Source organism: Lissotriton helveticus, chromosome 6 (genome assembly GCF_964261635.1).
Source record: "Lissotriton helveticus chromosome 6, aLisHel1.1, whole genome shotgun sequence".
NCBI classification, from domain to species: domain Eukaryota; kingdom Metazoa; phylum Chordata; class Amphibia; order Caudata; family Salamandridae; genus Lissotriton; species Lissotriton helveticus.
Window position 1 is genome coordinate 1,099,221,654 of NC_136067.1, and position 23,117 is coordinate 1,099,244,770.

General features: G+C 44.7%; 1 protein-coding gene across 1 annotated transcript in view; it reads left to right on the plus strand.

Moving 5' to 3' along the window:
* LTBP1 (latent transforming growth factor beta binding protein 1) overlaps positions 1-23,117 on the plus strand; it is a 1,223,697-nt gene that overhangs the window by 561,215 nt on the left and 639,365 nt on the right. The gene's annotated exons all lie outside the window — the stretch shown is intronic.

A 23,117-nucleotide genomic window follows, 5' to 3' on the forward strand; every position in this document is an offset into this window, starting at 1 on the left:
TTGCATGAAAGGGGCTTGCCATGGTTGTTGCTGTGGGTGTTCCCACGGAACACCTATGGATTTTGCAGCATTTCCATATTTACGAGAAATCATAAACCTAGAAATGCGTCAGCATGCTATGCTTCCCAGGGGAGGCGTAGGGAGGTGCATCGAGGAGAAATGTTTTCTTTTCTCCTAGTTTTTTCCTCTTTCTATGCATGCTGCCATAGAAAGAGGAAAACACCTCTTGTGATGGTTTTTGTGCAGGAAGGTGTCCCTTCCTGCACCAAAAAATCATCACTGTGACGCAGGCATGCATGGTGCAAGGGTGCCTGCGTCGACTTGTGGCAGCCAATTGTTCGCGAGCGCAGGGGAGAGCAAAGGAATCCGTCATATAGTTGTAGATATGACACATCCACTTGTTCCAAAGTAACGCAGTGCGGCGCAGCCAAATGGCTTGCGGCACAGCACTGCGTTACTTTGTTGTAGCTAAGGCCTTTAATTAACAAAGAGTTAAAGCTAACAGGAAAGTGGTGAACAGGAAAGTAGTTAATGAACGAACGCACACTCAGCAGAGAGATGCCGGATGTTATAAGCGCAGAGAGATTTATGAACCGTGAGAGCAGGCCGGCGGTGGGATTTTTCCCCACTCTACCATATGTCCGCTCTAAGATGAGCAGGCTTGAATGCAAAGCATGGTTTTACAGGGTATATCCGGTCAGGATCTTCACACTACCTCCCCCAACCCTCATATGCTCATTACAGCAGGCTTACTGCACCTGCTGCCGCTTGGCAGATTTGTGGCCCATAACTCATAAGGAAACGTATGTGAATATGACATATACAATATAGAGGCATTTGTTGGTGCCTGATTGAAGTGCAGGGAGAATGCAAACAGCTTTGCTGAGCCCAGAGCACCAGGTGTCCACTGCTTTTAAGATAATGCTACTTGAAATGGAGTCGAGCAAAATGGATATATATTTTATATGCATAGGACGACAGAGCTGCCTGCGTTGTTTTCAGTTCTCTATGTGAGGCATCCTCAGTTGCTGTATGTTGCATTCTGGGACTTTTTTTGCGTCCAGCATTGGCCTGAATACCCAGCACGTAAAACACCTTCAGGGCCGGACTGGGAACAGAAACTGGTCCTGACAAACTGTACAGCTGGCCCCCCAGGGGTGAGGGGGGTGCAGCCGAGCAGTTTGCGAGGGTCGCTTTCGGACGATTTTGTTACAGGGGGCCGATATTGCCGACCCCCGGTAACAAAACCGGACCCCAGGGGCCAGGGCATAAGTCCTAAAAAAAGAAGTGGGGGGACGCCGTCACCGGAAGTGACGTCACGACAGGAAGTGATGTCACGAAATGTGCCAAGCTCCTCGTCCCAGAGAGGCCAAAGAGATAAATCCAGCTGTTTGGCAGCCCCCACCCTAGCGGCCTACCGGGGAAACGCCATGGCCATCAGCTATGGCCAGTCCGGCCCTTAACACTGTTGGCAAAAAAAGGAAACCTGTACGCAGGTAATTCAGAGTTCCGTGGTCACAAAGTAGGCCGCTGGTTTAAATTGTGGCGAATTTGGTTAGTCGTTTACCTTTTCTAGAGGTGACAGGAGATTTCGTACTGATAGGGAAAACACGTTTGTATTTACTGTCCATTGTTTTACAAACTAGTGCAACCTAGTATCTAGGTCCAAGAGATGCAAATGAAGTGATCAAAAACGACCAGAATGCTTTTGGATGAGTGCTGGAACCATGGCAACGTGGATCACCAGGTGAAACCTAAACCTTTCGATTTAGACTTAGAACCCAATCTGACGGGTATTATGTTTGCAACAAAGTGTTTGAAACATCCAACACATCTCAGAAACAGTGTGCACACGTAAATTCTCTTTGGTTCTGATCATGCTCAAAGTGAGCGAAATTGAGAAGTTAAATGTATGTGCTTTAGACAGTACAGATGCATAAAGCCAGGTGCACAGTGGTGCCCTGCAGGAGCGCACACATTTATAATGTAGCCTGTAAGACCAATGATAAAGTAGTGTATTGTAACTGTCATTGGAATTTTATGTAAAAAAATGTGATATTTTGCATGAAAATGAATGAGCTCAAATGTGCCTTTATATGGCAAATATGCAAATAGCACACACACAACTGTAGTAGTTTAGTATGAATGTTTGCATACTGTTGCCTAATTGCTTTTATGATAATCACGGTGAGAGGAATGTTCCCTTTCCTACCAGAACACTGTACTTAAAAACATGGATTCCTCATAAAATAGACGTTATCGTAGGTATTGGAAGTATGTAGAGAATTCAGCCAGTTAGATGGCAAAGACTTGCTGGGTTAGAAAGTTTCAGTTACCACAAGCCCACATTCCCTTCAGTGTTATGCAAGGCCATCAAACATTCACCCAGGTTGACCCCACTGTAAATCAAGCATGCACTAACATCAGTCATCAACAAAGTGCAAACATACAAGGTAAGGCGTTCACCTGTCAGCACGCAAAGGCAGGGGTCAACTTACTAAAATAATTAATGTTTTGACGTATGTTGACTATGGGTCCACAACTGTACCTTTATCACACATTTCCAAATGCACGCCCGCCTTTGAGGGAGGAGATTCGGATATCTTCCTGACTGATCTGTAGTCCCCTACAGGGGCGACTCTAGGCTCATGGTGGCCCTGGGCAGGGAGCGTTGGTAGCGGGCCCCAGAAGAGGGGGTCCGGGCGGGGCGGAGCGCGGAGGCCAGTAAAGAGAGGGGTCAGGGTGTTTGGAAGTGGAACAGAGCTGGAGGCCGCCAAATCCCTGCCAGGCGCCGCCACGCAAATATGTATCCATCCCCAGAGGATTAATATATTAAGGATATATATTGGCATGGTGGCACCTGGGGTTTGGTGGCCCTCTGCAGGTGCACAGCTTGCACATGCCTAAGGCCGCCACTGTCCCCTACTCATGTCCTGCTGACAGGTAGTCAGTCGCATGCAACAGTTACAAGGCATGTCCGCATGGCTGCTGTGAAATCAGCTCCTATCGCGATAGAACAGCTCTCATGTATGGAGTAAGGATATTTCACACCGCATTTTCTACTGGGGGTGGTATTTCACGATTATAGAGGCATTGTGGTGCCAACCTAATGCCAAGTGCCTAGCTTTCCACTCAGAATTGCCACTCCCTGTAGCCAACCCTAGGAGTAAACTGAGAATATAGTGACCCGGTTGCTATCGCTGCCACTCATGTATGCAGGATGTAGAAGTACTCACATGAGCAGAATCAACATGTCTGAACATACTAGACATATGGTCCCAATACTTCAAGAATTGGCAGTGATTGAACATAAAATACAGTTACTTAACAAAGAGCGCCGTGATACTGATACTCACTTTATCCCTGAGGGGCGATGGATTTCACAACAGTCACATGGTCTACTTCACCCCTACTTCATTCAACTCCAGACTGCAGTGTGTTGGAGTCCACTGATCATAATTGAATAAGAATATGGTGAATTAATGTCTGTGATCATTAAAATCAAGGAAGCAATGCCCTATATCCCAGACTTTGGCGTCCTATGTCGTTATCATATAACCAGATAATTGTTTAGAAATATTCACATATTTCAAATTTGATAATTTTGTGTTCTCTTCCTTTACTTTATCTCTATGGTTTTATGAAGCACTTTTCATAAAGTTGGCTATTGTTTCTCAATCAAGACCTACTGTTCCTTTTTGCACTGTACTTAGATAAACTTGTGCTGCTGCTCTGGAAACTGAGGTTTTCATGTGGTTCTCCTTCTTGTTCGAATTAGCCATTAACACAACAAGTGTTTGTGGTTTGGAAGTCCAGGGCGTTCAAGAATCCTCTCATGTTAGGGAGTTTCCCTTGACACATCGGTGGTATTTTGATCTGGTTGAGTAACCCTACTGTTATTCTTCCCATTAGTGTTCCTATCTTTGTCAGTTTCTTTTCTGATGCGAAATCCCAGGGACCCCCAACTTTAAACGTCACGAAAGGTTTGAGTTTTGCAGGATGGATGACTTTCCGATTTCTGAATGTGATTCATAGTTTCAAAGCAGGAATCTTCGTTTTCCTTTCTCTGCCTTTTCCCACACACTTCCTGTCCCACGTGTCCCTTTCTCTTCACTTTCGCCGCTAATCCCCCTCTTGGATTGCTGGAGGAAGTCTGAGTCATCTCTTCTTTTCAAGCAAGATTTCACGGTCACTTACTGGGGCAGATTAAAATCAGACCACATGCACTTACGCTGCATTGCCGATTGCAACTGCTTTGTAACACGTTTGCTGTACATATATTTAAACGTTCTTCTTTTTATGACAGACAGATAATGCAGTTTTGGGTTTCTTCTTGCACAAGGCCGATTTGCAGTCTTAGCATTCTCCATGTAAGTATGGATTTGCTACAGGCACCGCAGCAATCCATCATCTTTTGCATAGTTCGCATAATTCAGCAAAAGATGGATTCAAGTTCAAGTAAATCAAAGTTACAAAAAAATGCTCCACATGGTATGTATGCAGTCAGGGCCAGCTTTAGCGCTGGTGGCGCGCGGTGTGACAGTCGGTGTTGGCTCCCCCACATGACCTCCTCTTCAGGTTCACTGACTACCACCGGGCAAAATGGCCCCTAGCTCACATACATTTCATTTGTTTCAAAGCACCGGTAAAGGCTGGCTTTACTAATAAGTAGGGCTTTAAGAGGGAGGAAAAATCTGGGGGTCTCTCAAAGGGGCGTGGCCTATGTAATTAAGGGTGCGGCTTAAAAACATGCAAGGTAAAAAACCTTGCTTAGCTTCCTTGACCACCCCACTGGTAGTTTGCTGCTTTTGTCATTGCATCCAGATATATCATACAAGTAGCATTACACCTACATCAAGCCAGGACTTTTGGCTTTGTCAATGCTTGTTACATGTTCTGACATGACGAGACTGTGAAAGTACTATAACGAGTCTCTTTGAAGTTACATTAGAGGCAGTGAAGGGCGGCACTGCTGCAGAGTTGAGATTTATTTTTTCACACTGAAGCTGAGGGCAAAAATGGAGAGCCCGATAGGGACCCATCTCAACTCCTGCTTTTTAGAACTGCCAGTGCTGAGCACCGTCAGGACCCGGCCCACTTAAAACCCTGCTAATAAGAATTAGCAAGAATAGGAATAGATGATGAAAGACTGGGAAAAAGCATAACGTCCTAACTTTTTAATGAAGTTTGCATGTAGATCTTTGATGACAGTTAATAAGAGACACTGTTCTATATTAAGGCTGTACCTTATATACTGCGGTCAGCGCCCATTGTGGCCTCACCAGCCGCAGCACCCTAAAGCCGGACCTGTATGCAGTTGCGGTTCTTAGGTCACCTTGAGGGTCTCTTCTGATCTTCGTACTAAATTTTGAAAGTCATACTTGCTGCAATTCTGGTACAGATGTCCAAGATCTGCCTCTAGCTCAACTTGCCATAGATGGAATTTCATCTACTCACTTGTGAGAGCAACCAACAACAAGATCAAGATTCAGGAAGGGTCTTGGAGATGAACCACTGTTCTTCTGCAACCTACAATGTAAGATATAATCATGTAGCTCACTCGGCATCCCACACTGCCCATTTCAGCAATCCTACTTAGACCCAGACCACATAAACATACACATAGTATCCTCACAACACATGCATGCAACCTAATTCACATCCCATTAACCACATTTCTAATGCCTTAAACACTGCCTGCATCACATTCAGACCTGGGTGTCTAGCACCACCCTTACGCTCAGCCACACCAAGACAGAATCACTGTCACTTGCCAAGAACAAAAAGCAAGGCACAGTAGAAACTGGCCCAATGACATGACTCTTGAACACTTTACAACCCAGCTTTCATCTAACGCCTTGCTACTTGGATTCATCCAGGACACCAAGCTAATGGAACACATTGCCAGGAAAACCTAGATGACCTCGCACCTGCTCTCCTTACCTAAGAAAGTAAAACGGTTCCTCCCAGAAAGGGACTTTGGATCTGCAGTGCAACACTTCATACTCTCACATCTGGATGATGGGAATACCCTGCTCTATGGCCACCCAGACTCCAGATTGGTGTGATATAGGGGCATGCCAGCTGTCACAGCAAAACACATTCATGGCTTGATTAAATATGATATTATAACCCCCATCTTGTCAGGACTTTACTTACTCCCATTCCTGGCCCACACCATATTGAAAACCAGCTGGTGACTCTTGACACATCAACATCCAGGGCATCATCAGACTGCACAATAAGGAATATAAAAAAGAAAAAACAAGGCAAAATGCTTTTTTCTTCTCTACAGCCAGGATCTGGAACAACATCCCCATATCCATCCCATTAGAGGTGCCCTATATGTACTCCAATTCAGAAAATAGTTGAAGGCGCACCTCTTTAAAGAACAGTATATTATGATGCAGTAATATCACTTTTAGAGTGACCCTGTACAGTTTCCCAGTACCTTCAGCCATGCACAAGCTGTTCAAATACTACATGCAGGCATTAATACAATTTTGAATTATTATTAGAATTGTGCTTAAATTGGGGCTCCAAAATTACCTTCTGGGTAAAGGAGTCTTAATGTGCAGTTCTTAAGATACAACTAGAGGTGTGTGAACTTGCATCGAAGTGGGCAGCTTCCCTTAGTTAAAAAATATAAGGGGCTGCTTAGGGCAAAGTGTGACAGATACCACTGTTCAGCCATCTATCCCTTCCCTAAACCACTTCTCGGCAGCACACATATTCCCAATGTGCATAATATACTCACCTCAAGTGATGCCTTGCTTGCTGCACCATTATAACCACTCATCTGCAGCCATCAAAACATCTTCCCTTCCCCCTCCAAGAACATCCTGGATGTAATCCTTGTCACTTACTGGTGCTCTGTCAGAATTGGCAACCTATATCTGCCATTTCATAATGACAAATGTCCCCCATAGGGATATGCTGGAGCAGGAAATGGTGGATAAGGATACTTGTACTGCTTCACATCCACCAATTCCTACCCTGGGATGTCTCTGGGTGGGACTTCAATTACTGTGATATCGTGGATGCAGGCTACTTCATCCCATGAAATGCCTGTTGGTGTCAGGGAGGGCAGCCGGACCATTTTAATATAGCCTTATAGCCCGCCGTAGATGGCTATACGGGCTATTAAAATCCCTCTCCAGCGTTAAAGGCCCGAGCCGAAGGCGAGGGCCTTTAACAAGGGAGAGGGACTTTAATAGCCGGTATAGCCCAGCTACGAAGGGCTATAAGGCTATTAGAACATTCTGCCACTAGAGGGCAGAACGTTCTAACAAAAAAGAACAAAGCCTTATGGGAGCGTGAGGGGATTGGAATCCCCTCAGGCTCCCTGAAGCCTTTGTTCACACCCAGAGCTGTGAACAAAGAAACATTGGAATGTTGGAGCTCCAGGCTTATACCAGCCATTATAAGCCCAGAGCACTCCATTGTTTTCAATGGAGCTCCCAACATTCCAATGTTCTAATATAGCCTTATAGCCCGCCGTAGAGGGCTATACCGGCTATTAAAGGCCCTCTCCAGCGTTAAAGGCCCCGAGCCGAAGGCGAGGGCCTTTAACAAGGGAGAGGGACTTTAATAGCGGTATAGCCCGACTACGAAGGGCTATAAGGCTATTAGAACATTCTGTCACTAGAGGACAGAATGTTCTAACAAAAAAAATAAAGCCTTTTGGAAGCGTGAGGGGATTGGAATCCCCTCAGGCTCCCTGAAGCCTTTGTTCACAGCCAGAGCTGTGAACAAAGAAACATTGGAATGTTGGAGCTCCAGGCTTATACCAGCCATTATAAGCCCAGAGCACTCCATTGTTTTCAATGGAGCTCCCAACATTCCAATGTTCTAATATAGCCTTATAGCCCGCCGTAGAGGGCTATACCGGCTATTAAAGGCCCTCTCCAGCGTTAAATGCCCCGAGCCGAAGGCGAGGGCCTTTAACAAGGGAGAGGGACTTTAATAGCAGTATAGCCCGACTACGAAGGGCTATAAGGCTATTAGAACATTCTGTCACTAGAGGACAGAATGTTCTAACAAAAAAAATAAAGCCTTTTGGAAGCGTGAGGGGATTGGAATCCCCTCAGGCTCCCTGAAGCCTTTGTTCACAGCCAGAGCTGTGAACAAAGAAACATTGGAATGTTTGAGCTCCAGGCTTATACCAGCCATTATAAGCCCGGAGCACCCCATTGTTTTCAATGGAGCTCCCAACATTCCAATGTTCTAATTACAGTTATACAAATTGGGAAATTCCACTTGCTACCTCTGGCCTGAAATTTCTGTGTTTTCCTTAACTATGCATGTGTTCTTAAAAATTCCCACACCAATCATTATAACTTGACAATTCCTCTTCTACAGAAAAGGGGCTGACAGCCAGGGCATGCTGCTCCCACCTCTTTATTCACGTTCAGATAATCGCCCCCAGTCTGTACGTGCTGTCCTCTGGCTTGGTGTACATTTTCCACATAATCCTCATTTTAATTCAGTCATACTGCCTACTTTGTGAATGTGTTACCTCTTTTTTTCTATGATGTTCATTTCCATAAAAGGAAAAGTTGCAGTGAATGCCTGCAAGTATGTCACATTACCAGCAGGCTAAATTATCTCTCAGACTAAATCTTGAACACAGGACTTTTCAGACTCTCTTAGGCAATATTACAAAGAAGACAAACACAAAATACAGTTCGTTGTCACTTTATTTAGCTGTAAGAAAGTACTTATTAAGAACTTGTAGCACTGTGCGAGTGAGACATTGCAGAGCCAGACAGGGCAAAGTTGTATGCAGATTACCTCCATGGTATCTCAGCAACTGGCAATGTTACCGGTTTCCAGTAGTCTGTTCTTCCTGTATTAGTGAGGTGTGCCCAGTGGCAAATGTTTATCTGCAAATAACTACTTTTGAAGGCATCCAAAATATAGTACACAATCATAAATATTCTGTATGCCGGAATATTGAGTACAAAAATACTGACCTGCAAACATTGACTACCACATTATTATTAAGGTAAGTGTGTGCGTGTGTGTGGTGTCTTCATGCTCGTGTAACATGTTGTGGCAGCCAATACAGGACTGGGGGTCATGGTCCCAAATGAAATGCCTTGTAGTAAAAGCATGTTTTTGAGGGTCACAAGAAGAAAGGCATGTGAAGGGCAATAACACACTTTAGTCACAATATGAATAATTTGTTAATGGTGTTATATTCATTTTAGAAATTCTGGTGATTTCTCAACGTAGTCTCATCTGCCAGCTTCCTCACCCTATCATGTTCCACAAGATTTTCTAGTGGCTCCCCATCAACACCAGACATACTGTCACACAAGTCCTGGTCCCCAGCTGACTAGACTACGGCAATGCACTCTACGTAGGAATCACCTAGAACCTCCACAAGAGACTGCACACAATACAGAACTCAACAGCCTAGACCTCCTTAAACTGACCTACACCACCACCACCTCAAGAAGCTCCACTGGCTCCCCATTCAGAAGAGATGCAAGTTCAAGATGCTGATCCACACCTCCAAGGCCCTCCGCAATTGGGGACCACCTTACATCAACCATCGACTGAACTTCCAGCTTCACTTCAGACACCTGTGCTCTGCCTCCCCCATCCAACATCCACTGAAGAAACAGTGGAGGACTCTCCTTCTCCGAATTCGCTGCAAAGTCTTGGAACAACATCCCACTTAATCTATGGACCTCATAATCTCAGCTGGAATTCAGAAAAGGACTCAAGACCTGGCTGTTCAAATGAGCTCCCTGTAACAGTACCCTCAGTGCCTGGATACCCTCACAGGTGATTAGCCGTGTTACACAAATCCAGATTGGTTGATTGAGGAAGTGTAGATTGAAGCATGCTGCCACTGAGTGGTAGAGAAGTAGTTACCACAGCCATCATAAAACCTGGAAAAGATGATAAGGACTATAATCCTATGGACCTCTTTCTCTAATGAACTTGGACAACAAAATCATTGCCCGAGTTATAGTCAACTGACTAGATCTACTAATGAAAAGTTTGGTTCTTCCTGAACAGTCTGGGTTTATACTTGGGAGGGTGACGTTTACCATTTTAAGAATTCTCTTTTCATTAGCAGATGAGGCCCAAAACCAATGCAATATTGTTACTCCTTGAAACAGAGAAAGCATTCAACTCTCTGGAATAGCTCTTTCTCTCTACTTTACTGCGCTTCAAAATTATAAATCTCATCCAATTACTGTACTGAAATCATGACCAATGTGCTTAGTAATAGATGCATTTCTCAATCCGTTCCACTATTTAGAGACACAAAACAGGAGCGTCCCCATAACTCTCTTTTTTGTTTTAGCATTTAGACACACACAACTTGGTCAAGAGAAAGTCACTCACACAGGGGAATCACATTATGGTTGAAGTACCTCTGGTTGACGCTATACACAGACAACATTACACTTTTCACTAACCTTGCAGTTCTCCTAAGAGACATAATTAGTAATGGTGAACTATCGGGAATCTGCATTAATAGAGGTAAATCTGAAATGCTCCCACTCACAGATGCAGTAAAAAGGCCTCTTGTTTTTGATTTGAACAAGTTATTTTGAAATTTTGCATATACAAAACATAATCCAATGAAACAATAAGAAAAAGGATATACAAATGAAGCATACTTACATGAAAGTTCGATCAACGTTTAAAAAAAAAATGCACAAGGGTTAGAAGGAAATCATTCAAAATTATATTGATCACTGTAAAATAGCCGAAGAGGACTGTAGTAAAGTGTATGCGCCCAAAAGTTTAGTTGGAAGAGCAAGACGGCACCTGAAAGGAAAGCAAGTAATACATATGATGATTCAGAAAACATATCAGGTACAAAGGAGCGAAGTAAGAGGCATCATTTACAAGTAATATCTAGAACAGTATGCACAGATCAAGGTCCAAAGTTGACAAACTGTGATAAGATCCTCTGGAAGAAGATAGACAGCAAAGTAAGTGTCAATCCTAATTCATAATTGTCTATGTCATGGTTTCCAAGAGGAGTGATGTAGAGCAATGTTATCAGCACCCCTAATATGTGTGATACAGTTCAGCCAGGATTTGATGGAGGTGGATTCAGTGTCTTTCCAATTGCAGGGAATGAATTTTCAAGCTGCTATTATTGAAATGTCTAACACTAATGCTTCTGATTAGGACTGTATGTGAGGGTCGAGAAAACCCATAACGATTGAATGGAATTCACGTTTAATGCAGAAACCAAATAATGAGTTGAGGAACTCAAAAACTTTGTCCCAAAAAGGAACAACAACACTGCAAGTAAAGAGTAAATGTGTTACATCGCCAGCTTCTTTATTACAGTTCCAACAAGTTAGCTCATATATCAGGCCAACTTTATTCAGGCGAAAGGGGGTCCAAAAGAAGGAGCCAGAGATTGGTTTGAGAAAGTCCTTTTTACGGGAGAACACCAAATTCCAAATCAGTTTCCTATGTTCTTGGGTCAGAGAGGTATTCAGGTTACGTTTATCGAGTATGCCTCGGTGTAAGCGCAAATAATTCAGTTGTAGTTGTTTATAGTATCTTGAGACCTGGTGACCCTGACTATTGTCAACCGCAATCTATTTAGGAAGGGAGGCCTATTGGAAGAGCGGGCTGACCTTAGAAACACAGGACCTGAATTTAAGGAAATCATAAATGTCTATGTTTTGTCAAAGTTGAGTTGAATCTGCAATCCTCTAAAAGAGAGTGGGTAATTTCTTGGACCCCATTGTGCTAAAAAGTGAATCCCTTTAGCAGACCATGCAGGCCAGTCAATTGGGCCACCTTGATTTTTGAATTGTGTATTGTTCCATATGGAAACCAAGATAGAGTGTCTAATCTGAACCTCCAATGTTTTGTCTAGTTTCAACATGGCCTGTTTGTCTATCTAGGAGAGTGGGTTTTAGTTTAGTTGAAGTTGAAAGTAACATAAGTGGATGATGACCTTCAAGAAGTGCTTTTTCGAGTAGAAGCCAGGCAGGAGTATATTCATGTGGAGTATGAAACCACATAGAACCCTGTTTAGCCATAAAAGCTGTTTGGTAGGGCCAGAACTTTGCAAGATTTACTCCACCAAGGGAAGTAGGAAGGCAGAGCCTTGGATGTTTATTTTGCCAGATAAAGACGTTTGAGAGTCTATCTAGTCTGCAGTGGAAGTCATAAGAAAGGGTGAGTGGGAACATAGATATAAGATAATTTGCTATCGGTGTAATCGTCATTTTTATGGTTATGAGGCGTCCCCCCATATAATAAATGTAGGGTTCAGGATTCAAGGAGATTTTGAACTTTTTGCAGAGTCAATTTCTCATTGTGCTGTAGGGTGCCCACTAAATCTATGCCAAAATCTATACCTTAATGTTTCAAATAACCAGTCTGCCATGCCGGGCCAGGTTCACCTATAACTTCTTTGGAACAGATGTTATTTAGTACTTTCACGTCTGACTTATCTCTTTCAAGACTACATCTCGCAACCCCAGCATAATACTCCATTGTATTAATGAGTGCTTCAATGGTTGGACGAGTGTTATCTGTCATAATCAAAATTACTTCCATGTATGCCGCCACCTTCACTGTTGTATCTATGAAAGTGACCCCCAAAATTGAGTTGTTATTCTGGATATTGTGGAGAAGTGGTTCTAATATAAGAATAAACCGAGAGCGGGCTAGAGGGCATCCCTGCCTAATTCCCTTACCCAGGTTGAAGGGTACAGAGAGAAGGCCACCTGATCTCACTCTAGCGTTGGGATTAATATAGAGGGCCATAATCATTATGATAAAGTTTTCTCCGAGGTTGAACTTTACTAAGGTTTCCATAAGAAAGACCCAGGAAACCTTATTGAATACCTTTTTGGCATCAAGTGTGTTGGCCACACTTTCGGAAGTCCACATTTTTGCTCTTTCTAGTATATGGCACAGCAAATGTGTGTTATCATTTGACATTCAGCCTTTCATAATGCCCACCCGTGAGCCACCAAATAATCTAGAAGTAGAGGTGCTAGGTGTGTAGATAAGATTTTGACATGTATATTTGCATCTAGATTAATTAGGGAGATTGGCCTGTAATTGTTTTGCTAGGTTAAGAGCTTTGCTGTCTTTGGGGATTACAACTATAGTTGCCTCACTAGCTGTTCCCAAAGTGGCACCAGAATCTGCAAAATTATGAGAAAGGCCCAATAATGTAGTAAGAAATGTGTGGGCAATCATCTTTAAAATGTTTGCTGTAAAGCCATTCGGTGTCAAGCTTTGTGCGCTTTAAAGGATTTAATCGCTATTTCATCTGCGCATATTGGAGAGTTGATTCTCTTTCTGTTTTCAAGGAATTGTTGAGGGAGATCAAGTTAAAGGAGGATTTGCAAGATTCAGGTGAGATTGGAGAATCAACACTATATAAAGACTTATAAAACTCTTTAAAAACATCTAAGATCTTTTGGGTATCAGTTTGAATATTATTGCACTCATCCTTAATGGAGCTAATCTGCTTTTGGTTCTGTGTTTTAGGCATAAGGCTAACAGTTTCCCTGCTCTATTAATCTCGCCAAGTTTTAGACATTTGAATTTGTTGATCCAGACCCGCCTTCTCGCTCAATAATTTATTATATTCATATTTTGTATTCATTAAAAGAGTTAGAGTTTGGGGATCGAGATTCAAAATGCGGAGGGATTCCAGATTTTTGATTTCATTTTCCAAAGAGCTTATTTTTCAATGATGTGCTTTGTTTAATTTTGCCTAAACGTCAATTAATGAGCCTCCAATGGTAGATTTTACTGCGGTCCAGAAAGTATCTATTTGAATATCAGGGGAAGTGTTCTGTTCAGTTAAAAAAATCTTTATCGGCAAATCCCTGCCTTTGGAGGATCACCTGAGGCAGCAATACGTTTCTCGTCCAAGTCATTGATTTAAAAACTGAATAGAAAAGGGGCCAGTACACGGTCCAGCCTGACACCCTTTCTGATCTTAAACTGGGTTGTACATTCCCCATTAGGTCCATAGCGAACTGCCTTCTACATGCTGGTGCAGCTGGGCAAGAAGATGAATAATTTGGGTATTAGCCCTCTTAGTTGAAAACATGTTCCCTAGTTCTAACTACATTGTCGAAGGCTGCGCTAAGGTCCATAAAGCCAAATAGTGACAGCTTTTTTTAGCAAGGACGGATTCGGACATAATTAAGTAGAGGTTCAAGCAGCAGTCGACAGTACCACGACCAGACCTAAAGCCATATTGAACTGGGGTTAAGATGTTCTTCTCATGAGCCCAGTATTCAAGCTTGTTCAGCAGAATCCTACACAGATTGCTCTTAAACATGTCTGTGGGGATGCCATCTGGCCCAGGTGCCTTGTCACTCAATTACATTGTCCATCAACACGTGCAAGGGTGGTCAAGTGGCAGAGTGTCTGGAGAAAGAATGCCTAGCAATAAGAGGCAGTGACCAGACATTAGAGTAGCCAGATGGGTCAGGAAGTAACAGTGTGAGCAAATTAAACAAGTTGAGTGTTGTGCTAAAAACACTGTCCTAGGGCCCACTTTGGGTCTACAGACGAGTTTTCAATTAGTGTCAAGCTAGATGTTACAAGGCATAGTTTCCCTTTTAGGTTTGTGAACACCCACATACAGGTACATTTGTGGATTTCCACAAACGCTGGCTGAAATGTACAATTACAGATTATTAGTTTAGTTTTTGTTTGAGGTAACTCTTTCTACTATACCTCTCTAAAACGTGAGGATGCAGTGTCAACAATCCCACTTTGGAAATGAATTTCTCCAGCTCCCAACAGAAAAAAGTTTTGAATATCCAAATCAAACGAGTTTGTAGGTAATCACCATTTTTGCAGATGCACTCCCCAGAATTCTGCAGTTAACCCAGCTCAACCCAAAAACCTGTACCGTAAGACACTTCATAATACTGATGGATTGACTTAATCTCGGAGTTACAATTCCTGATCAGAAACACCAGGCCCGACTGGCCATAGCGGGCACCGGGCAATCCCCCGGTGCGCCGCAAGGGTGGGGGCCGGTTTTGAACTCCTGGAGGCCGATTTTGTTACAGGGCCGTTTTTGCAGCAATCAGCCCTGCAACAAAATCGGCCGAAAACCGGCCCTGGCAAAGAGCTCGGCGGCACCTCCAACTCCTCCCGAGTGGGGAGGGGGAAGCCGGCTAAGCACTTTGCCTGGGCCGGTTTTGGTTCGATAAGTAAGAACTATTCTCGTGCTTTCCAGTGCAGACGCTTTATGAGCCGGACAAGATCACCTTTGTGGTCTTAGAAGGAAGCAAGGACAAAATAAACCACTGAAATTCGACAAAACGACCACAAGCGTGTAACAGAAATGATAAAACTCAAAGTGAAGCACCGCAGTAAGGTTGCAATTTTCCAGTTTGGTGAGTGTTTTTCTATTTGAAAAATTCGTTAATATTTGCTATGTTCCGTGGTTTGTAAAAGAGCCCATTTCTGTTTTGTGGGTGTGCGGAAGGGCACATTTTCCAAGGTGTTGAAGTAAACGGGTCTTGAAATGGGAGATGAATCCGAAGGTTAGCAGGTTTCTCAGTGGAGAGCTCAGCTCAGAAAAAAAACTCGCTTTTCCCAAGAGATGCGGTTGTGTTTCGAATCTGGGTCAATTTTTGATATGCCTAAAAAAGGGCATATTAATCATTTTGGTAAGTGCTCCATTATTAGTCCTTGGATGAGCTCGGGGTGGCAAGCCTTTGAAAATCAGCACAGCCCCTCCACTAGCGAGTTTTTTGAGACAGACGGGTTTTTCGTGTAAGATGCTTGTGATTTTGGATGCTAGCTACTGAAAGCTTATGCTTTTTGGGCAGGCCAGAAACACAATGTCCTTCTTACACATTAACCCATCCTTTCATGCTACCCCTGAGCTGACTGCCTCGTGTGTGTCTGATACTATTGTTCTTGCAGCAATGTGCCCCCTAGATGACCTTTACCAACAATGTGACATCTAGGAGCTTTTCCCATCTGGTGATAAGCAATGACATCATTCTTCATTCGTTAGTTCACAGTACTTAATTTGTAGAATAAATGAAAATAAGTGGCAAAGCTATTGTCTGTAAGTTCTTAGGAGGATGCTGAATGTTGGCGTTGAGGATGCCTAGTTATGATGTCATCTCATTCCTATTTCCTATGGCCTTGGCGCCGCTTTTTTATCACCACCTTTTCCTTTTTTCACTTGTTCTCGATCTCCCCCTTCCTCTTTTATTCTCCCTTCTCTGTTTTTCTCTATTTTGTTTTTTGTCATAGTTTGAGGAGAAAGAAAATAAGTCCTGTCTCCAAAAGTGAGCGTTGGCAACCCCAGTCATTCCTGTTTCCTTTTTGCTCCTGTCCACGGGTCAGTAGGATGATGCTCGAACGCACTCGTGACATAAGCCCTTCAATTTGGATAAGGCCTACTTAGCTGCAATCCGGCAGTAAGCTAGCAGCACAACAAGAATGAGTGAAAGCAATATCTTTTTGAATTGGGTCTTTGTCTTTTGTTTTTACAACCTTGAATGTTTGCCTTTGTGCCTCTTACAAATAGAAACATTCCTATTATAATATCAGCCTCCAACTTGGTTGGAAGTGCAACATTGCGGATTAAAGATCCAGTTTAGAGATTGGTTCCGAGGGAACCTCCCTCAAATTCTGGGACAAAATGTCAAATCCACTCGTGTAATTTCGACCATAATATCTTACTTGTGCTGGTGGGAATTCGTCTAGTCCAGCCTGACTTTCTGAGTGAAATATATAACGTCGTTATCCCTTTTAATTTGTTAAGAGTACGACTGTAATCTGTCCCTTTCATGCCCCCCTCCCCTTGCGCCCACATTCCCTTTCTCTTTGTTCCCATTTAAAATCCCACTGTTTTTGGAATTTTGATGCTTTCTTGTCTGGTTTGTGAACTATGTCTGTTTGAAGACTTTTTGTTGCAGAACAAAGGATAGAAAATAAGAGAGAAAATACTTTCATTTTATCTCACCTGACATAGTTTAATTTGGTATGAATTAATAAGCATTTATGTTATTGCATTTTTCATAATTAAAAGGTATCTTTTACACTTTTTCATTTTGTTACTTGTGAGATTAGTGAAATTGCTAATATGTATATATAGTTGTTCTTCTCGAAGTAATCATTCTCAAGATTTTGTATACCTTCTTTGTGTCTCAGATTTGTTATTGAATTGATGTTAAAAAGGAAGATCGCATGTCATTGAGGGACTAAGGTCCATTGGTCAATATTTGTAAAGCTGTAGTTAGCACCACCCACAGGAGGCCAGCCTTGATCAGGCAGAGCCTTATAAAGCACATCCCTCAGCTCTAATTAGGCAAGATCATTTTACCAGCATCAGACCATACTGAAATTGCAAGATGAAGTACACAAAATATATGCCAGAGCAGAAAAAAACGCTTTTCTTAATTGCTTAAGTAACATGAAGATTTACATGTGAGTAAATCCATTCCAAGGGACGCAGAATGGTCCATCATGGGTTAGAGTTCTCTGCAAGTTGGTGCACAACTACAAACGTACTTTATTGTGCGTATTCAGAAAGGTCCCTACTAAAAAAGGTAATTTCAGCCATAAATATACAGTTATGGTAGAAAATACATACGTTACACCTGCCATCCATACTAATATTATAAAGAGAGAGCCCAAACCTTTGAGGCGGGTAATCTCAGTAACCACAGCACCAATCACAACACCCAATACAGCGTTGGAAAAGGCAGTTGCAGCAGAAGGACATAGGCTATACTGACGGCCACTTAATGAAAGAAGGGGGTTTCCCAGTGGGTTTTAATGATGTGGGCAGGCAGTGGGGGGAAAAGAAACTATGAATAGAACACAAAAGAGCAACCCTGCCCCAAGACATTGTGGTCCCGGAGAGGATCCAACCAGTATTAAAGGGGTGATTTATCTAGGAGCCAGCACTGCACATAACAAGAGGCAAATCAATCCAGATATACTCAGAGAAGATATATTTTTTTATATATATATATTATTTATTATTTTTCTTTGATTTTATGTATCAAAAGGTGCAAAAGTTGATTACATTGTTTGAATCCACATTATATTTATAACATCAAAAACACATGATGGGGGGAGTGATAAAAAAGAAAGGAGTAATCCTAAACCTATAGCTTAGCCTACCCAGTAACATACCACACTGCATTCATGCTCTCAAACTCATTCATTCCATTTCAATCAATCTAGTGTTCTTTCATTCAGCTTTCATTCACTCATATAGTCCTGGTGCTTGCAACATGAAGATGTTAAGTTTGTTGCATAGGTCAGAATATTATTCCAGGAGGCAGACGACGTATAGAGAAGTCCTGATGAATATGGGTCAGTATGCCGTTTTCCTGGAAACGCAAGCCGACGCGCGTTTCGGTGGTTGGCCGGTGGGGCCACACCTTCGTCAGGGCTGGGGGTTGTTAACTGGGAGGGGGGCAGGCATAAAATATAATGTATGTCAGAACATAGGGATTACTGGCATGGTTGTGAGTAAAGAATTTCACACTTTACAAGGATGGACTATATTGGAATCCTAGTATTTGGTGGACAGATAATTGTAGCCATGGACAGAGGGGGTGACATTTTCTGATTCCTGGGCCTTTGTATGTGCTGCAGATGGCAGGGCTCCCGCTCCTCACAGAGCCCTGCAGGCGACGCGCTGTTCTGGTGGGGGCCCTGCCCGGCGAGGCAATCTTCTAGCCGGCTTCTCTCCTTTCCCCAGGGCTGGGTGGGGGACTCACCGGCAGTGTGGGCACCTGCTCCGGCTGGCCTCTCTCCGAAGGCAAGGCTCCCTCCCGGCTTCGTTTGGGAAGGCGGGGCTGGCACCGACAGTGTGCCCCGGCCCCGCCTATCCTACCGGCCCCTCACTCAGGGGCACAGACCGGCGGGGTAGGCTCCCGCTCCAGTCGCTCTCAATCGGGGCTCCCCCTCAACCACGGGGGCCCCGCACCGGTATTTCATCTGGGTCCCCCTCCCTCACGGGGGCCCAGGGCTTCGCGTCAGCTCCTCTTCTCTGGCTGCCGGCCGGCGTCCAATCCCTGCGCGGCGTTGGCGGGGGCGGGCCGATGACGCGGCCGGGCACCCCCGTCACGTGACGCGAGTGCCGCGGCCTCAGGGCCTAGCGCGGCCCCTTCTTCACTTCGGCGGCCCTCTCCTGGTACCGGGGGCTGCCGCGTCGATACCCACCATAGCGGGGGGGCCTCCCTGACAGCGCCGGGTTCGCGGCGGTGATTTGCGGCGGCAATAAGGGGTAGGCTCCCTGTATTTCATTATTCATATGGTGGACAGCGCGCCAAAACGAGGGTAGGCTCCTCCAGCGCTATTTCTCCTCACAGTCTCCTCAGCAAATGGCGCAATGCTCAGCGCACTGCTCCTTCCTCAGATCACACAGAGGGGGCAGGAATTTAGCACTTCTCCAGCGCTTCACCACACAGTGCTATGCAGGGCACAGTTCGAGTTTCTAGCGCTTCACAATTATAGCGCTTCCCCAGCTGTACAGTTCAGATCAGCGCTTAACTTCACCCAGCGCTTCTTCCCAATTATAGCGCTTGACAGGCAGTGCCTTAAAAGGGGGTGACAGTTCCTAGGGGCATACTCTTCCCCAGCTGGCGCTTTGAAGGGGGCCACAGCTTCACAAGGGGGGCAGACAGTCCCACAGCAGTTCCTCAGGGGCACACTCCTCACCTCCTGGGCGCTTCTTCACACAGCGCTGGCGTGGTACCCGGTCCAAACAGCTTCAGTGACCTGGGTAAGAGCCCTCCCTTGTCAGGGGCCCATGGGGACAGCAGAGGGGGGGGGTTTATAGGGGTGCAGGGCCCAGCTCACAGGCCCGTGTGGCGGTAGCACCTCACAGCAGGTCCCCTCTCTCCCTTGTCCCAGCGCTGACTGACTCTCTGGTGGCACATCCCTCTTATTTATACCCTCCTCCCAGGCAGTGCCAGAGCCTTCTAGAATGTTGGCAGAACTAGCCTAAACTGGCTCAAGGGGAGGGGGTGAGCACCCTGGGTGCCAGGCTTTCCCTCCAAATGCTAGGGGTAGCTGGGTAATAATAGCTAGACTGCTGACCTATGGCAGTACAGTGGCAAAACCCATGGCCATGGCATCCATTTTAAAAACAGTACATTTTAGTCAGGTGCATTTTTAAAATGGGGAAATTTACAAGTGCTCACACCATTACTTGACATTACATTTTTAACAAGGTGTCTCACACCACTCATGGCCTATACAGGTTTAATCCCATGGGGGAGACATTTCAAACAAGGGGGTCAAAAGCGAAAAAGTTTGGGGGAAAAGGCCAAGTCCAACAGCCACCATATACATTTAAAAGATAAAAGAACCGTGCCAGCAAAGTAGTCCCTTGTGGGCATGTCTGCGTTGGGCTGTGGGCGTGTGCTGGGGGCTTGACTAACACTGGAGGCGTGTGGTATGGCCATCATATCGTGGGCTGTAGGCGTGTGCTGGGGGCGTGACAAATGCTGGGGGCGTGTGTCCGCCCTTCAGGCCATGTGGCCATGTGAGTCGTACATACAAGCGCCAATTACGTTGCTGCGCAGCATCAAGGGGCATGCAGGGGGCGTGACACGCTGGGGGCGTGAGAAACGCTGGGGGTGTGTGTCCAGCCTTCATGCCATGTGAACGCAATTGCATCGCATCAAGGGGCACGCTGGGGGCGTGAGAAACGCTGGGGGCGTGTGCTTCGTTCCGCCCTTCATGCAATGTGGGTTGTACATTAATCAGAAGATCGTCTGCTGTGGCCGTGTGCTGGGGGCGTGACAAACGCGTTCAGCTGGAGGCGTGGTAAGTAACGTTACTGCAGCCTCTCCTGCGCGCTGTTACTGAACTCCCTCATTCAACGAAATTACACGCGCCTGCTACCATCAACCAGGGCTCTAGCCGGGCTCAGGCCGTGGATCAGTACACCAATTACACGCGCCTGATAACATCAACCAGGGCTGCAGCTGGGCCTCAAGCGGGGAACACGTGCCTGCTAACATCAAACAGGCCTGCATCTGGGACTCAAGCGGGGGAACACGCAAATGAGCGTGTCTGCGGGGACAATTACTGCTGCCTCTCCTACTCGCTGTCACTCAACTCTCTCATTAAACGGATTTACCAGCGGCTGATAACTCTCTCATTCAACGACATTACACGCACCTGCTAACATCAACCAGGGCTGTAGCCGGGCTCAGGCGGCGTATCACTTCACCAATTACACGCGCCTGCTAACATCAACCAGGGCTGCAGCTGGGCCTTCTCCGTCCCGATTCTAATGAAACAAAAAATGTTGTCTACCGCAAGATTTTAAAATAAATTGCCCTTGACAAATACACACATTACACCATTCTATTTCATATCCGGACAACGTCGGGACGGGCTGCTAGTGAATTCATAAAAGTATTCCTCTGAGGTGTAAATGCTTTTACTACAATAGATTCCTCTGCCACTAGTATAAAGAAATCTGCTATAGTAAAACCCATCCAAAGGGTGGGAAGTGTACTGGAGTAACTAACCTATGTTGGGAAAGGGAACATATCATGCCGATTTGGGGTGGGGGTGGGGTGTACGGGAAAGGCTTTCATCACAGCAAAAATGATTTCCCCATGAAGCTGTTTAAGTGCTCTGTTTGCAAAAATGTATGCTGTGTAGATTTCTGCACAAAAGGAATATTGGCTCATAGGAGACCTCCTATTACATTCTGAGTAGTACTCCTGCAAACATGCACGTGCCTCATTTTCTCGATGTCATGTTCTTCTGGGAATTTTTGTGAATTGGAAAAAGTAAAAGAATGTTCAGATACAGATATAAATTGCTGCCATTTATGCTATTTTTCTCGAATGAAGTGCAAAGTTATGACCATCCCATTCCCACCTGGAAATATTTGACAGCTCAATTTCTGTCTAACTGAAGTTGCAGTTTGGATGGTGGCCAGTTGCCTAGAAATTAATGGCGATAATACGGAGGTACTAATAGTTGGACATTTTTCCTTCTTATTTGGCGATCTCAGCTGGGCCAAGTCCCTAGGAGATCTTTTGTCTTCCAAGTCCAAAGTCAAAAGTCTGTGCATCATTATTGACAGCAAACTTACCATGGAAGCCCAGACTAGGAAACTGTCATCAACCTGCTTTGGTCTTCTGAGAAACTCAAGAAGCTGTTGAGGTGGTTGCCAAGCCCTGTATGGAGAGTGTTTTTAATGGCTTAGTACTATCACGGTTGCACTACGGAAATTCCCTATATTTAGGTTGTCCTAAATCCGTGATCAAGTAACTCCAAGTCATTTAAAATCATGCTGCCCGGATTCTCCTGGGAATTCCAAAGCATCGGACAGCTTCACCTGCATTAGCATCACTGCATTGGCTGTCTGTATAAAAATATTCAATTTAAAGCTTTTTTGCCTGGCTAACCGTCTAATGTCCCACAAGAGATTTAAGATCGAGGATCCTAAATTTGGTTGTCATCCCAAGGGTGAATAAGGCCGGGAATGGGAGGCGCTTGTTTGAACACTTTGTTCCAAAATGATGGAACTCTCTTCCTCTAGTGCTCAGGCAGAATGACAATCTACTTAGTTTTAGTTGAAAGACTAGTGGTGGGTGTTTATCTTTGTGGAGCTTTCTCAGGGCTATCATGGACCCGCTTTTAGTTTAATTCTTGCTTCCTCCTGAGGCGCTTTTAATCTGTTTTTAGCTAATGCTTCTATACGTATTTGTATGAATTTGAATTGTTTTTTATTTAGCGTAATGCTCAATGTACTTACTGAAGTCTATCTAGTGCTTACTTGATTTAAAAAAAAAAAAAAATGTACGTACCTTTCACCTGACTTGCCAGGGGAATGACTGGATGGCTAGTGGGGTGCAGTTAGAGCTTCTTTCACTGCCCATCTCTTGTTACGTGGAGACGGTGGCCATTTTTCCTCCTGGGACTGCTAGCAGCCATCCTGGGTCAGTGCGCGCCTGAGCTCTCCTAAACAACTTATGTACTTAAACCGGGCCGCTGCGTGGACGCGCCGGAGGCACGCCAAAGGCAAGTCCACCTGTGCTCGTCAGCATCCCAGAAGTGCCCAGTGCCCGACACTATGCCCAATTGAGCACTATGGGTAAGTCCTGCTGTACCTACAGCACAGC